We start from the raw sequence: 16279 nt of genomic DNA on the forward strand, positions 1-16279 counted from the left end.
CTAATCATGAATGAACATTGTCACAGTTTTATTTACTTGAATGATGTGTTCTTGTACACTGTTGCAGATGGGAACATCATGCTTTTTCTGTTGATTACTTTGATTGATTACTCTCAAATTAAAGTCAGTGTTTAGGTGTACTCAGTTGGTTTTAGTCTCACACAGCTGTCATATCCACACAGCTGACAGATGTCACCGGGTCTATTTCCATTTGGTTATGTCATTTAATCACACCATCTGAAATTATATTCTTTTCATATAGATCTCACTAGGGATTCCAGTATACGGCTATTGATGCCATTGTAAGACTATTTATAACTTAGCCTTCAGGCATTGAAATGGACAATGTACAGTATATGAACTGCTGACAATAACAACTACTTTACACAATTGAAATAGCATCTTGTATAAGACGATTGACCAAATGAAATCAATATACTTAATAATATTTACTTCATGCTTTTGACACTACAGTTTAACAATAAGAAAAAATATATCATAATATATCATACTCACTTAGAACCATTAACAGAAAGAAAAACACTTATCTATCAAATTTGGTATAGAAAAGTGTATTCCATATAATATATATATATATATATATATATATATATATATATATTTACAGTCCTATGAAAAAGTTTGGGCACCCCTATTAATCTTAATCATTTTTAGTTCTAAATATTTTGGTGTTTGCAACAGCCATTTCAGTTTGATATATCTAATAACTGATGGACACAGTAATATTTCAGGATTGAAATGAGGTTTATTGTACTAACAGAAAATGTGCAATATGCATTAAACCAAAATTTGACCGGTGCAAAAATATGGGCACCTCAACAGAAAAGTGACATTAATATTTAGTAGATCCTCCTTTTGCAAAGATAACAGCCTCTAGTTGCTTCCTGTAGCTTTTAATCAGTTCCTGGATCCTGGATGAAGGTATTTTGGACCATTTCTTTCTACAAAACAATTCAAGTTCAGTTAAGTTAGATGGTCGCCGAACATGGACAGCCCGCTCTCAAATGATCTGAAAACAAAGATTGTTCAACATAGTTGCTCAGGGGAAGGATACAAAACGTTGTCTCAGAGATTTAACCTGTCAGTTTCCACTGTGAGGAACATAGTAAGGAAATGGAAGACCACAGGGACAGTTCTTGTTAAGCCCAGAAGTGGCAGGCCAAGAAAAATATCAGAAAGGCAGAGAAGAAGAATGGTGAGAACAGTCAAGGACAATCCACAGACCACCTCCAAAGAGCTGCAGCATCATCTTGCTGAAGATGGTGTCACTGTGCATCAGTCAGCAATACAGCGCACTTTGCACAAGGATAAGCTGTATGGGAGAGTGATGAGAAAGAAGCCGTTTCTGCACGTACGCCACAAATAGAGTTGCCTGAGGTATGAAAAAGCACATTTGGAGAAGCCAACTTCATTTTGGAAACAAAGATTGAGTTGTTTGGTTATAAAAAAAGGCGTTATGCATGGCGTCCAAAAAGAAACAGCATTCCAAGAAAAACACTTGCTACCCACTGTAAAATTTGGTGGAGGTTCCATCATGCTTTGGGGCTGTGTGGCCAATGCCGGCATCGGGACTTGTTAAAGTTGAGGGTCGCACGGATTCCACTCAGTATCAGCAGATTCTTGAGAATAATGTTCAAGAATCAGTGACGAAGTTGAAGTTACGCCGGGGATGGATATTTCAGCAAGACAATGATCCAAAACACTGCTCCAAATCAACTCAGGCATTCATGCAGAGGAACAATTACAATGTTCTGGAATGGCCATCCCAGTCCCCAGACCTGAATATCATTGAACATCTGTGGGATGATTTGAAGCGGGCTGTCCATGCTCGGCCACCATCAAACTTAACTGAACTTGAATTGTTTGTCCAAAATACCTTTGGAACTGATTAAAAGCTACAGGAAGCGACTAGAGGCTGTTATCTTTGCAAAAGGAGTATGTACTAAATATTAATGTCACTTTTCTGTTGAGGTGCCCATACTTTTGCACCGGTCAAATTTTGGTTTAATGCATATTGCACATTTTCTGTTAGTACAATAAACCTCATTTCAATCCTGAAATATTACTGTGTCCATCAGTTATTAGATATATCAAACTGAAATGGCTGCTGCAAATACCAAAATATTTAGAACTAAAAATGATTAAGATTAATAGGGGTGCCCAAACTTTTTCATAGGACTGTATATATATATATATATATATATATATATATACAGATGTACCCACACTTAATCTGGCTATAATTTGGTTAAGAAAGCCAATTTCAATTATGTGAAGTGAAGTGAGACTTGCATATTTTAGTACTGGCTTTTCAAAACAACAAAAAAAGAAAGAATAAAAAACGAAGTTATCTCATAATGGGATCAAATATGAAATCAAAATAGTTTTTTTTATACTAACAGGCAGATAGTGAAATGTGGCATAGTGGAATAAGATGGTGTACCAGGCCACAAGAAATGCCTAGCTGAGTGGTGGCAGTGGTAGCTGTTTAAGAGCAGCAGCAGCAAGTAAGTGGTTTCCGGGATTAAACAAATATTAAACACTAAACCAAACTTCCTGTCCCTGCCTAACTTCTAATTTACTTAAAAAAAATCTATATTTACCAGTATCCCTGGGGTGGTCATATAACTGGAACATCACCAATACACTACCCCACACACCCCAACCTCTCCAGACCCCATCATACTTACCTGTCTTCAGTATTCAGTTCTCTGGCATGAAATGTTTCTGTCGGCACATGCGCAATAAAGCCAGTGATTCTGACTCTATTGTACAGTCACCAGCAGAAGTGAAGAGCACCAACCACGCATGTGCAAGACCACAGAAGAAGCATCTGAGGGATAGAAGAAACTGATCTCCAGGACAGAAGACAGATAAGTATGATGGGGTAGGCTGAGTTAGTTAGGTAGATAGGGCTAGTAGTCTGTTAGCTAACTAGAGAAACAGAGAGGGAGTGTGAGAGAGGAAGGGGGATAGAGGGAGAGGGAGGGAAACGAGGACAGCAGGGAAATACCCATGTAAAGAAATGCAGAGGATACCATAAGCTCCTAGAGAAGCTCAGGAATACACTCAAAATTTTGGTGCAATTATTAACCCATCAATAGCACTAAATTACATATTTGTTATTTAATATTTTTCCCTGGAAAACCCCTTCAACATCAGTACAGTCAATGGAAGATGATGATAAAGTTAGATGGTGACACAACAATTTAAAGGTATCAATGGAAAGTGTTTGCCAATGCTCACAGATCCATGCCTGATTCATTTTGACAAAAGTATTTTTTTCCATGCTACACGTGGACCTTTTTGTCATTTTATTGCCCATTACACTTGATAAAGCCCCCATGGCAAACTGATTCTGCAGTCATCCCTGCTGTCAAACTTGATGGCTTCATCAAAGGTCTTGAGAAGCCAGAACACTTCCCTCATGAGCCTCCAATGACATATGTTTTGCTGCATGCAATAATCATTCACCATCTTCTGCTGCTCACACTGATGCTCCACTATGTTTAAGGTGGAGTTACAAATAAGAGAGTGATGCCTTTTCATGAGAGTGTGTAGAGGTGTTGTTTCTATATTTGTTCCTTTATGGCTTATGACTAAGATTTGATTGCAGATCCTGCACATTGAAGTGGATTTATCGTTTGGCAAAGTATAAAAAAATTCCCAAATGGAAGATAACTGTGTGTAGTTGCTGTTACCAGCATCAGCAGTTTCCAATGCAGTCTTCCACCACAAGTCCTCTACCCCCACAAGAGGTTCCCCTAGGTCTGCCCCAGGCCAGGTTTTTGGATCTTGGGTCTGAGCAATGGCTGTAATCGTCTATCACCATTGCCACCACCCTCTTTGTCTGATATCAACTTGTCACCCTGATCCGGTTGCCATGTCCTATCCACAAAAGAATCATCATCGCTAATGTCATCATCATATTCACCACTTTTGTCTAACTCATCATGGCTATGCACACCCTCAGAAATTTCAGCTGTCTACCAATAAATATTTGGACCCCCATGCGAATGGAAATGAAGATATATGTGGTCATGATGTACGTCACACCTTCCTCTGTTAAATATTGTGTAGGAAACAGCATTGGCATTAGTCACATGCAAGATGCCACGAAGTGCAGAGTTGTCCAATTTCGAGAAAGGGGTAATTGTGGGGACCACAGAAATGGTCGATCCTTAAGGGACATAACAAGCAAACTAAATTACCCAAAAATCGACAGTGACCTATGTGATTACGAAGTGGAAGGTGAACGGTGATTGTCGGAATGTGCCCCGAGTCGGCAGACCCTCAAAACTTCAAAATTGGTGAAAGAACGTACCTTTCTTCACCAAGCCGAATGGAATAAAATACCACTAGCCGTCATACAAAGACTTTTGGAAAGCATGTCCAGAGGGTTGAGGTTGTAATTGCCGCTCGTGGAGGCTCTACCAACTATGGAATATAAATAAATATTGTTTTTCTATTCTACCGCAGGTGTCCAAATACTTATTAGGAGACAGTGTAGTAGCATATGAGAACTTCATTGAGAGTTTCCTCCTCCCCTTCCACTGTTTTTTTACAGTCTCTTTTTACTGCACAATACTTATTTATTAACAAAAAAAAACCAAAAAAACCAGTTGAAATAACAGATTTTTTTTTTTTTTTATTAGAAGAGACTGCAGTATTGTGTATATATGTGAACTTATGCATAGAGAAACACTTACGCAATAAAAAATTATTCAGGTTAACAACAACTCTCCATCACAAACATAAAATTTCATTTTTTTAATTTTTTTTTAGCACAGGGTTCACTGTATATTGTGTGAATATTAAGAAACTGCTTGTCTTTAAAGGAGTTTTTTTTTTTTTTTTTTTAAGATTTACGCAAGTGAAACCAGTGCTTTGCTGTTAAATCAGTAGTATGTATATCATGAAAAAATGTGAAAAAATTTAAACTTTTGCCCAAAAAGCCAAAAAAAAAAAAACATTTTTCACTAACAGGATTGTGTTACAGTGAAGAAAAAAAAAAGTATATTTAAATAATGCAAATAGAGATGAAACTGTGCTATTGCACAATGGTCAGACAAAATTAGATTACAGGAAATAAAAAGGTTAACTGTAGTAGCAGAAGAAGTGCAGATTCACATAGTCAATGTCTATGAACCTATGCTAGCTCCATGAATTATAGATTAGTCTACCTGTGTAATTACTTGATTCTCTAAGTGCTCCTAACTACTGCTGGAATTCCTATTGCTTCTCTTTCTAATTTTTTTTTTTTTTTTTTTTTTTTTTTTACAGGAGTGTTCTTTTAATCTATTGATGCCATATACAATTTGTTACTTTTTATTATTTTCTGCTGCATGTGCCACTTCTTTAAAAAGTTGACAGGGCTTAGTGTGAAAAGGAATGGTCAGCTGCAGTCTAAGAACATTTACTATAATTTATGCAGAAACATGAATAAATTATATGGCAGATATAAGCTATACTAGCTTGTATCTGGCATAGAGTTGACTGCCTGTCATGTGAGCTGTCAAAATTCTGCAAAAATTTATTAAAAGGTTTTCTCCTCTTCATAAATTAGGCCCATCTTACTCCAGTGCACCTCAGATTAATGGTGGCTATGAAATTCCAGTGATAGTAAATTTCCTTTTCTTTGTCTTAAATGAGGACAAGTGGAGCCAGTATGAAAGTGCAATGGCATATTTTTATTAAAATAGGTTTATGGTAGGTGGTCAATAGTTTGTAGAAATTAATTTAAAACCTTTATAATAAAGATGTATTAACTAGAGATGAGCGAACACTAAAATGTTCGAGGTTCGAAATTCGAATCGAACAGCCGCTCACTGTTCGTGTGTTCGAACGGGTTTCGAACCCCATTATAGTCTATGGGGAACATATACTCGTTAAGGGGGAAACCCAAATCCGTGTCTGGAGGGTCACCAAGTCCACTATGACACCACAGGAAATGATGCCAACACCTCTGGAATGACACTGGGACAGCAGGGGAAGCATGTCTGGGGGCATCTAACACACCAAAGACCCTCTATTACCCCAACATCACAGCCTAACAACTACACACTTTAAACACTCAATACCACCTCTCTGACAGTAGGAAAACACCTTGAAACATGTGTATTTGGCACTTGCAGTGAGGAGAGCTTGTCACCAGCAGTGAATTTGGCCCTTGTAGTAAGTTGAGGTTGGCACCAACATTTGTTTTGAAAATCAGGGTGGATTGAGCCTCTAACCAGCAGAGTTTGGGCAAATTCATGGTGGAGGGAGCCTCTAAAAACCCCAGTTTGGACCAATTCATGGTGGAGGGAGCCTCTAAAAAACCCAGTTTGGACCAATTCATGGTGGAGGGAGCCTCTAAACAGCCCAGTTTGGACCAATTCATGGTGGAGGGAGCCTCTAACCAGCAGAGTTGTGGGAAAGCAGGGTGGAGGGAGGCTCTAAACAGCCCAGTTTGGACCAATTCATGGTGGAGGGAGCCTCTAAAAACCCCAATTTGGACCAATTCATGGTGGAGGGAGCCTCTAACCAGCCCAGTTTGGACCAATTCATGGTGGAGGGAGCCTCTAACCAGCCCAGTTTGGGCAAATTCATGGTGGAGGGAGCCTCTAAAAACCCCAATTTGGACCAATTCATGGTGGAGGGAGCCTCTAAACAGCCCAGTTTGGGCAAATTCATGGTGGAGGGAGCCTCTAAAAACCCCAGTTTGGACCAATTCATGGTGGAGGGAGCCTCTAAAAACCCCAGTTTGGACCAATTCATGGTGGAGGGAGCCTCTAAAAAACCCAGTTTGGACCAATTCATGGTGGAGGGAGCCTCTAAACAGCCCAGTTTGGGCAAATTCATGGTGGAGGGAGCCTCTAAAAACCCCAGTTTGGACCAATTCATGGTGGAGGGAGCCTCTAAAAACCCCAGTTTGGACCAATTCATGGTGGAGGGAGCCTCTAAAAAACCCCAGTTTGGACCAATTCATGGTGGAGGGAGCCTCTAACCAGCCCAGTTTGGACCAATTCATGGTGGAGGGAGCCTCTAAACAGCCCAGTTTGGGCAAATTCATGGTGGAGGGAGCCTCTAACCAGCCCAGTTTGGACCAATTCATGGTGGAGGGAGCCTCTAAAAACCCCAGTTTGGACCAATTCATGGTGGAGGGAGCCTCTAAAAACCCCAGTTTGGACCAATTCATGGTGGAGGGAGCCTCTAAAAACCCCAGTTTGGACCAATTCATGCTGGAGGGAGCCTCTAAACAGCCCAGTTTGGGCAAATTCATGGTGGAGGGAGCCTCTAAAAACCCCAGTTTGGACCAATTCATGGTGGAGGGAGCCTCTAAAAACCCCAATTTGGACCAATTCATGGTGGAGGGAGCCTCTAAACAGCCCAGTTTGGGCAAATTCATGGTGGAGGGAGCCTCTAAAAACCCCAGTTTGGACCAATTCATGGTGGAGGGAGCCTCTAACCAGCAGAGTTGTGGGAAAGCAGGGTGGAGGGAGCCTCTAACCAGCAGAGTTGGTGGAAATCAGGGTGGAGGGAGCCTCTAACCAGCAGAGTTGGGGGAAATCATGTTGGAGGGAGCCTAGTATTAGCAGAATTGTGCAACGCTTATGGTGGATGAGTATGAGGATGCGGAGGAATTGGAGAGGTTGAGTACAGACATGGAGTTTCATGTTGGGGTGCTTTACACAGGTGGGCACAAAAATGAAGGCTCTATCCAGTGGTGTTTCATTTTTATCAAAGTGAGCCGGTCGGCACTCTCAGCTGACAGACGGGTGCGCTTGTCAGTGATGATGCCACCGGCTGCACTGAACACCCTCTCAGATAGGACGCTGGCGGCAGGACAGGACAGCACCTCCAAGGCATATAGGGCAAGTTCAAGCCACAGGTCCAACTTCGACACCCAATACGTGTAGGGCGCAGAGGGGTCGGAGAGGACAGGGCTGTGGTCGGAAAGGTATTCCCGCAACATGCGCCTATACTTCTCACGCCTGGTGACACTAGGACCCTCTGTGGCGGCACTTTGGCGAGGGGGTGCCATCAAGGTGTCCCAGACCTTAGACAGTGTGCCCCTCGTTTGTGTGGACCGGTGAGAACTTGGTCGCCTACTGGAGGAACTGTCCTCCCTGCCGCCAACGTCACATGCTGGAAACATCTCCATCATATTCTGCACCAATTGCCTGTGGCAAGCATTGATGCGATTGGCCCTCCCCTCTACCGGAATAAAAGACGAGATGTTGTTTTTATACCGGGGGTCAAGGATAGCAAAGATCCAGTACTGGTTGTCCTCCATGATTTTGACAATACGCTTGTCGGTTGTAAAGCACCCCAACATGAACTCAGCCATGTCTGCCACAGTGTTAGTTGGCATGACTCCTCTGGCCCCACCGGAAAGTTCAATCTCCATTTCCTCCTCATCCTCCATGTCTACCCATCCGCGCTGCAACAATGGGACGATTCAAAGTTGCCCGGAAGCCTCCTGTATCACCATCACATCATCGGACAACTCTTCTTCCTCCTCCTCCTCCTCCTCCTCCTCCTCCTCCTCCATTAAACGCGATGAAGCGGACAGATGTGTGGACCTACTCTCCAGCTGTGACGGATCGGATGCTATCCCTGACTCCTCTGTGTGATCTGAGTTATCCCTGATGTCAATCAGGGATTCTCTCAGAACACACAAGAGCGGGATTGTAAGGCTCACCATCGCATCCTCAGAGCTCACCCTCCTTGTGGACTCCTCAAACACCCGTAGGATGTCACAAAGGTCTCTCATCCATGGCCACTCATGGATGAGAAACTGAGGCAGCTGACTTTGTGGCACCCTAGGGTTTTGTAGCTGGTATTCCATCAAAGGTCTCTGCTGCTCAACCACTCTATTCAACATCTGAAACGTTGAGTTCCAGCGTGTGGGGACGTCGCACAAAAGCCGGTGTTGTGGCACATGCAGGCATTGCTGGAGAGATTTTAAGCTAGCAGCGGCTACTGTCGACTTGCGAAAGTGGGCGCACATGCGCCGCACTTTCACCAGTAGCTCTGGAACATTGGGGTAGCTCTTTAGGAAACGTTGCACCACTAGGTTGAAGACGTGGGCCAGGCATGGAACATGTTGGAGTCCGGCAAGCTCCAGAGCTGCTACCAGGTTCCGGCCGTTATCACAAACGACCATGCCTGGGCCCAGGTGCAGCGGCTCAAACCATATTGCCGTCTCATCGAGGAGGGCATCCCTCACCTCGGAGGCAGTGTGCTGTCTGTCCCCCAAGCTGATCAGCTTCAGCACAGCCTGCTGACGTCTACCAACGCCAGTGCTGCAACGTTTCCAACTCGTAGCTGGGGTCAATCTAACAGCGGAGGAGGAGGCGGTGGCGGAGGAGGAGGCGGTAGAGGAGGAGGAGGAGGGGGGTGTTCTTCTCGTGTCCCTGCCAGGAATGTTAGGCGGGGAGACGAGGTACACCGGGCCAGTTTGGGAAGCAGTCCCAGCCTCAACTACATTCACCCAGTGTGCCGTCAGTGAAATGTAGCGTCCCTGTCCGCATGCACTTGTCCACGCGTCGGTGGTCAAGTGGACCTTTGTGCAAAGCGCGGAACTAAGGGCCCGCCTGATGTTGAGTGACACGTGCTGGTGCAAGGCGGGGACGGCACACCGGGAGAAGTAGTGACGGCTAGGGACGGCATAGCGAGGTGCCGCAGTTGCCATCAGGTCCAGGAAGGCGGGAGTTTCAACAAGCCGGAACGCCAACATCTCCTGGGCCAGCAGTTTAGCGATGTTGGCGTTCAAGGCTTGCGCGTGTGGGTGGTTAGCAGTGTATTTCTGCCGCCGCTCCAATGTCTGAGAGATGGTGGGTTGTTGTAAAAAAGCGCCTGATGGTGCCTTTGATGATGCAGGAGAAGGAGATAAGACAGGAACAGGGGAGGATGAGGGAGAAGTCAACAAAGTGGCGGAGGCAGATGAAGTGGTGTCCTGGCTCGTCCTCTGGAGTGCATCGCCAGCACAGTCAGCAGTGGCAGTGGCAGAGGCAGAGGCAGTGGCAGAGGCAGTGGCAGTGGCGTGAACGGCAGGCGGCCTTTGTCCTGCCGTTGCTGCCTGCCACTGATTCCAGTGCTTGGATTCCAAATGACGGCGCATTGAAGTGGTGGACAGGTTGCTCTTCTCAGAGCCCCTAATCAATTTCGAGAGGCAAATTGTGCAGACAACACTATATCTGTCCTCGGCGCATTCCTTGAAAAAACTCCACACCTTCGAGAAACGTGCCCTCGAGGTGGGAGTTTTTCGGGGATGGGTACGAACTGGAACATCTTGGGAGAATCCGGGTGTGGCCTGGCTTCGCCTAAGCTGCTGACCTCTGCCTCTGCCTCTAGCTACCCTTTTTGGTGCTGCACTTGCCTCAACATCCACACTACTTTCCCCGCTTGACATCCCCCCTGTCCAGGTCGGGTCAGTGTCCTCATCATCCACCACTTCCTCTTCCAACTCCTGTCTCATCTCCTCCTCCCGCACAATGCGCCGGTCAACTGGATGCCCTGACGGCAACTGCGTCACATCATCGTCGATGAGGGTGGGTTGCTGGTCATCCACCACCAAATCGAACAGAGATGGAGGAGACTCTAGTGTTTGAGCATCTGGACACAGATGCTCCTCTGTTAGGTTCGTGGAATCGTGACGTGGAGAGGCAGGTTGAGGGACAATGAAAGGAGCGGAGAACAGCTCTGGGGAGCAGGGACAGTTGGGGTTATTGTTCTGTGAAGCTTGGGAATTTTGGGAGGAAGGAGGACAAGACTGTTGGGTAATAGGAGGAGAGGAGGCAGAGTCTGACTGGCTGCTGGACAATGTGCTGTAAGCGTTCTCTGACAGCCATTGCAAGACCTGTTCCTGGTTCTCGGGCCTACTAAGGTTTGTACCCTGCAGTTTAGTTAATGTGGCAAGCAACACTGGCACTGTGGAGTGGCGCAATGCTTGCTGCCCCACAGGAGTAGGCACGGGACGCCCTGTGGCTTCACTGCTACCTTGCTCCCCAGAACCATTCCCCCGACCTCGCCCACGGCCTCGTCCACGTCCCTTTCCGGGAGCCTTGCGCATTTTGAATTCCCAGTTAGAAATTGGCACTATATACCAGTAGCAAAAATTGTGGGTGCACGTAACCCCAATATATTCTTTGAATTCCCAGTCAGACAATGGCACTATATACCAGTAGCAAGAAATGAGGGTATTTATAACCCCAATATATTCTTTGAATTACCAGTCAGAAACTGGCACTATATGGCAGTAGCAAGAAATGAGGGTATTTATAACCCCAATATATTCTTTGAATTCCCAGTCAGACAATGGCACTGTATACCAGTAGTAAAAATTGTGGGTGCACGTAACCCCAATATATTCTTTGAATTACCAGTCAGAAACTGGCACTATATGGCAGTAGCAAGAAATGAGGGTATTTGTAACCCCAATATATTCTTTGAATTCCCAGTCAGAAACTGGCACTGTATACCAGTAGTAAAAATTGTGGGTGCACGTAACCCCAATATATTCTTTGAATTCCCAGTCAGACAATGGCACTATATACCAGTAGCAAGAAATGAGGGTATTTATAACCCCAATATATTCTTTGAATTCCCAGTCAGAAACTGGCACTATATGGCAGTAGCAAGAAATGAGGGTATTTATAACCCCAATATTTTCTTTGAATTCCCAGTCAGACAATGGCACTGTATACCAGTAGTAAAAATTGTGGGTGCACGTAACCCCAATATATTCTTTGAATTACCAGTCAGAAACTGGCACTATATGGCAGTAGCAAGAAATGAGGGTATTTGTAACCCCAATATATTCTTTGAATTCCCAGTCAGAAACTGGCACTGTATACCAGTAGTAAAAATTGTGGGTGCACGTAACCCCAATATATTCTTTGAATTCCCAGTCAGACAATGGCACTATATACCAGTAGCAAGAAATGAGGGTATTTATAACCCCAATATATTCTTTGAATTCCCAGTCAGACAATGGCACTGTATACCAGTAGTAAAAATTGTGGGTGCACGTAACCCCAATATATTCTTTGAATTCCCAGTCAGAAACTGGCACTATATGGCAGTAGCAAGAAATGAGGGTATTTATAACCCCAATATATTCTTTGAATTCCCAGTCAGACAATGGCACTGTATACCAGTAGTAAAAATTGTGGGTGCACGTAACCCCAATATATTCTTTGAATTACCAGTCAGAAACTGGCACTATATGGCAGTAGCAAGAAATGAGGGTATTTGTAACCCCAATATATTCTTTGAATTCCCAGTCAGAAACTGGCACTGTATACCAGTAGTAAAAATTGTGGGTGCACGTAACCCCAATATATTCTTTGAATTCCCAGTCAGACAATGGCACTATATACCAGTAGCAAGAAATGAGGGTATTTATAACCCCAATATATTCTTTGAATTCCCAGTCAGACAATGGCACTGTATACCAGTAGTAAAAATTGTGGGTGCACGTAACCCCAATATATTCTTTGAATTCCCAGTCAGAAACTGGCACTATATGGCACTAGCAAGAAATGAGGGTATTTATAACCCCAATATATTCTTTGAATTCCCAGTCAGACAATGGCACTGTATACCAGTAGTAAAAATTGTGGGTGCACGTAACCCCAATATATTCTTTGAATTACCAGTCAGAAACTGGCACTATATGGCAGTAGCAAGAAATGAGGGTATTTGTAACCCCAATATATTCTTTGAATTCCCAGTCAGAAACTGGCACTGTATACCAGTAGTAAAAATTGTGGGTGCACGTAACCCCAATATATTCTTTGAATTACCAGTCAGAAACTGACACTATATGGCAGTAGCAAGAAATGAGGGTATTTGTAACCCCAATATATTCTTTGAATTCCCAGTCAGAAACTGGCACTGTATACCAGTAGTAAAAATTGTGGGTGAACGTAACCCCAATATATTCTTTGAATTCCCAGTCAGACAATGGCACTATATGGCAGTAGCAAGAAATGAGGGTATTTATAACCCCAATATATTCTTTGAATTCCCAGTCAGACAATGGCACTGTATACCAGTAGTAAAAATTGTGGGTGCACGTAACCCCAATATATTCTTTGAATTCCCAGTCAGAAATTGGCACTATATGGCACTAGCAAGAAATGAGGGTATTTATAACCCCAATATATTCTTTGAATTCCCAGTCAGACAATGGCACTGTATACCAGTAGTAAAAATTGTGGGTGCACGTAACCCCAATATATTCTTTGAATTACCAGTCAGAAACTGGCACTATATGGCAGTAGCAAGAAATGAGGGTATTTGTAACCCCAATATATTCTTTGAATTCCCAGTCAGAAACTGGCACTGTATACCAGTAGTAAAAATTGTGGGTGCACGTAACCCCAATATATTCTTTGAATTACCAGTCAGAAACTGGCACTATATGGCAGTAGCAAGAAATGAGGGTATTTGTAACCCCAATATATTCTTTGAATTCCCAGTCAGAAACTGGCACTGTATACCAGTAGTAAAAATTGTGGGTGCACGTAACCCCAATATATTCTTTGAATTCCCAGTCAGACAATGGCACTATATACCAGTAGCAAGAAATGAGGGTATTTATAACCCCAATATATTCTTTGAATTCCCAGTCAGAAACTGGCACTGTATACCAGTAGTAAAAATTGTGGGTGCACGTAACCCCAATATATTCTTTGAATTCCCAGTCAGACAATGGCACTATATACCAGTAGCAAGAAATGAGGGTATTTATAACCCCAATATATTCTTTGAATTCCCAGTCAGACAATGGCACTGTATACCAGTAGTAAAAATTGTGGGTGCACGTAACCCCAATATATTCTTTGAATTCCCAGTCAGAAACTGGCACTATATGGCAGTAGCAAGAAATGAGGGTATTTATAACTCCAATATATTCTTTGAATTCCCAGTCAGACAATGGCACTGTATACCAGTAGTAAAAATTGTGGGTGCACGTAACCCCAATATATTCTTTGAATTACCAGTCAGAAACTGGCACTATATGGCAGTAGCAAGAAATGAGGGTATTTGTAACCCCAATATATTCTTTGAATTCCCAGTCAGAAACTGGCACTGTATACCAGTAGTAAAAATTGTGGGTGCACGTAACCCCAATATATTCTTTGAATTCCCAGTCAGACAATGGCACTATATGGCAGTAGCAAAAATAGTGGGTGTATATAGCCCCAATTCTATTGCTAGGGGACTTGCAGGGTATTTCTGGGGTGAAGGTGGGGGGGCACACCGTTGGAACGGGTATCGGGGGTATATATCGGGTATACGGGAATACACTGATAGTGTATTCCATTCAGGATCCTGGGAAAGCTGGGTTGCGGCGATTGAGCCCGTCAGTGCCACGTTACACTGACAAGCTTCTCCCTGGAATTTAGCTCTTATAAGAGCTGTTGTGGTTGTCTTCTCCTTCCTATCCTAGCCTGTCCCTGCCTACCCAGAATCTAAGCCCTAGCTAGCTGGACGGAAACCTCCGTCCTCGGTGAATTGCAAGCTCAGAATGACGCGAACCTGGGCGGCGCTGTTCTTTTAAATTAGAGGTCACATGTTTTCGGCAGCCAATGGGTTTTGCCTACTTTTCTCAACGTCACCGGTGTCGTAGTTCCTGTCCCACCTACCCTGCGCTGTTATTGGAGCAAAAAAGGCGCCAGGGAAGGTGGGAGGGGAATCGAGTAATGGCGCACTTTACCACGCGGTGTTCGATTCGATTCGAACATGCCGAACAGCCTAATATCCGATCGAACATGAGTTCGATAGAACACTGTTCGCTCATCTCTAGTATTAACTTTTATTCTCACGCTGTATGGGTTGTATTATTGTGTAAATGTGAACAATAAAAAACGTCTGTGAAAATATACTTTTAGCACAGTCCTACTTAGAAATATATATGGAATATTTCTGAAACATAGCAGCTATTATTGTTATTAATTGATATACATATATATATGGAATTGTTAAGAAATTCCTTAATATATGTTGAGCAGATAACTGATCAGAACAAAATTCCACAAGCTCAAAAATGCTACCTATGTATTTGCTATCAGATGCAAATCTGCTAGTTTCTATTCTGGAAGAACACTTGATCTCCCTCTTTTTCCCATTGGTTCAACAAAGTTAATGATGGATGCATCGTTCCACTGGGAAAATACACTTAAAAAATATGTGGGTTCTATTCTGTTTATGCACACTTTACACAGTTTGTTTATTTATGTGCTCAATAAAAATAAATTTTAAAGAAAAAAAATTGCTACTGTAATAAGACATCACTTTGGTTAGCAAAGTCTACAGGCCCACCCCAAGGCTGGACATGGTTAAGGATCCAGTTTGCATCTGTTGAATAAAATGTCAGGTTACACGTGTGAACTTGCAGACAGTTGACCAAACTAGAGGACCAATGACATTTGAATGGGTTTTAAAAGCTAACCTCTGGTGTCTGTATGCAATCTCTCCACGGGGAAACCATTTTTTTTTGGCTAGACACAAAGTCGGACATGCAGGACTTTGTGTCCAGCCAAAAAAAAAAAAAGGTTTCCCGCGGAGAGGCTGCATACGGACACTGGCAGCTTGCTTTTAAAACCCATTCAAATGAATGGATTTTAAAACTGACCGCTGGGAAGCCATCCCCTATCCAGTTTCCCATGGGAATAGGACAGAGACCTGGTGGGCGGACTCGGGCGCAAGGGTGAACGACCCCTAAAACACCCTCTCTCAGCCCATGAGCAGACACTGAAATAGAGGACTGGTTGTCTCTGCTTCTAAGTCTTTGACTGGCTGAGAAGACCCAGTCAGGGTTTGTCTGGTAAGCATAGCAATCCCAAAGGGATGGTCATGTGATAAATGCACATTGTCCACAATTTCACCCAGCACCACAGCACCTAATGGCTGCTGAGTGGAGATGTCGAAGTCCAGACAGTTACTTTCCTAGCAGCTGAACTGTGCATTACTACTTATTACTTTTTGTTAACTCAACCCATTTTCCAATAATTTTGACATCATTTAGTAGATAGATAGATGTATAAAACAATGCTTTTAGCGTCTCTTTTCTTTTATAATTATTACACTAAATATATTAGTTGTAGAGTCATGGTAGACATTATGCAAACTGTCTTCTTTTCTAAGTACGCACAGCTGGAGATTTTTTTATGTAACACATAACTCAGCAGAAAGAGCCATAGTTCCTTAGCTCATTAATTGAGTAGGAAATTAAAAGAACAGTTAAAGTCACTATATATGT

Source organism: Leptodactylus fuscus, chromosome 1, assembly GCF_031893055.1.
Source record: "Leptodactylus fuscus isolate aLepFus1 chromosome 1, aLepFus1.hap2, whole genome shotgun sequence".
Taxonomy (NCBI): Eukaryota; Metazoa; Chordata; class Amphibia; order Anura; family Leptodactylidae; genus Leptodactylus; species Leptodactylus fuscus.